Below are 2,106 nucleotides of genomic sequence, written 5' to 3'. Positions count from 1 at the left end.
CAGGAATATATATCATCAGATTCTGATTTATATGCGACATTGAGCCTCGTATCGGTGGCTGGAGTTGTGGTGTGTAAATACAACTTTATTACACAAATGATGGTTTCTATTGTTTGTTTCCCTAACTTCATTATTATAAACTTTCAATTTCTTTCAGGTCATGGTTATTGCATTCTCTCTGGGATTAGGAGCAATGCCATGGATTATAATGTCTGAGGTGCAATTTTCTTCAATAATAATATGCATGACAACCCTATATGAACAAACCTTTGTTGTAATATAATGTGATAGTTGATGTGTTGAATATATTTTACATAATAGATTCTTCCGATTAACATCAAAGGCCTAGCTGGAAGTTTTGCAACACTTGCCAATTGGTTCTTTTCCTAGTTGGTTACATTAACAGCAAATTTGCTCTTGGATTGGAGTTCGGGAGGTTTGTGTGCATTGCCTATGTTAATTTTCTATAAATATCTATTGTTTCTAACCAGAAGCTTCCTATGTTTTTATCAGGAATCTTCACAATATATACTGCAGTGTGTGTTTTCACAGCAGGATTTGTTGCCATTTGGGTCCCCGAGACAAAGGGAAAAACTCTTGAAGAAATACAACAGTTTTTCAGATGAAGTTTCCTTTCGAGTAGCACTTCAACTAGTGTTCACTCATGTATTCACATTCATATTTTTTTTCTGAATCAACTCAATTCATTTTTGTGCTCTTTGGTCTTGTTAAATATGAAAAATACCAAAACAGTGTGATTTTCTAATCTAGCAGCATACTTGCATTTTTGTTGTAATTGATTGATTATAAACAAATAAATGAAAGAGAGTGGTTATTATACATTTCAATTAGAGTAGCAGTGGTTTCAGTTCATAACATTTCAAATAGCAAGAGGATTATATAAACAATAAGCATATATCAGTATTTGTATTTTAATATTATAAAAGCATAAAAAGAACCTTTAGTTGCTCTTGTGAATTATAACAAGCAGTTGTATGCCATTTTCTTCTGGTTACCTCTTGTGGCTGCAACATAACCTGAAATGAGAATATGGTCACAGAGACATGTGATGCATGTAAATGTTAAATAACCACCCACTTTAGAGGGCGCTTTCCAAAATAAGCGCCCTCTAAACCCTTTAAATTTCCACTTTAGAGGGCGCTTTCCAATAAAAGCGCCCTCTAAACCCCTTAAAAGTTTCCACTTTAGAGGGTGCTTTCTTTAAAAAGCGCCCTCTAAAGTGGCCCTTAAAGGGCTTAAAGAGCCACTTTAGAGAGCGCTTTCACCAGGAAAAAAAGCGCTGTCTTTACCTATGCCAGCGCCAGATTAGAGGGCGCTTTAAAGCGCTGTTATAGGCAAAAAAAAGCGCCCTCTTTTCCCTTATTTGGCGTAGTGAGGTACATGTAAAGGGATATATCACCTTGATGACCACTTTTGGAAAGCAGGATCATGCCAAAGAGATAAAGGCTAGATATTTGGATATTTATTCCCCTTATTCCTACAATATGATTACAGTTCGACCCGATTTTAACCGACTAGGCGCCGCCTTATCCAAGCTGTATTTATGCATGACGTACTTGCTCCCCAATGGGCAAGGGGGATTTATAAAAGGATATCATGAGGCAACTAGGAAATGTTACTCATAAAGCCTTAAGTTTAAGAGGGTTCGCACTCCAGGCCGGAAGGCCAAGAGGATTAACTTAGAAATAAAGTCGTTAGGAGAAACCTGCATGGGTGGGGAGGCTTACTCTCCAATTGCTAAGGAGATTGAAGATTGAAGGTTCATAGAGGAGATCCTTTGGGGACTTCAACATAGTTGTCATTCATTTATTTTCTTTATTACGATTTGGATAATTTGTTGTCATGTTTTATAGGCGAGTACTGCATCTCAACCGATTGTAACAAAACATTATTTCATGGAATTAATTGATAATGACAACTAATATCCTCTAATAAGTCAAGCATAAGTGATTAAGTAGATCAAGGTGAAAAACTAAGTATTAAGGTTTGATGGGTTTGATTATTCGATGATGGTAACCAAATAGAATACAAGCCCATACCTTATATCAAGTGAAATAAATCAAGTGCCTACAAAGTAAAGCATCT

The sequence above is a fragment of the Lathyrus oleraceus genome, chromosome 5, assembly GCF_024323335.1.
Source record: "Lathyrus oleraceus cultivar Zhongwan6 chromosome 5, CAAS_Psat_ZW6_1.0, whole genome shotgun sequence".
NCBI classification, from domain to species: domain Eukaryota; kingdom Viridiplantae; phylum Streptophyta; class Magnoliopsida; order Fabales; family Fabaceae; genus Lathyrus; species Lathyrus oleraceus.
Note: the sequence above shows the minus strand (reverse complement) of the source record.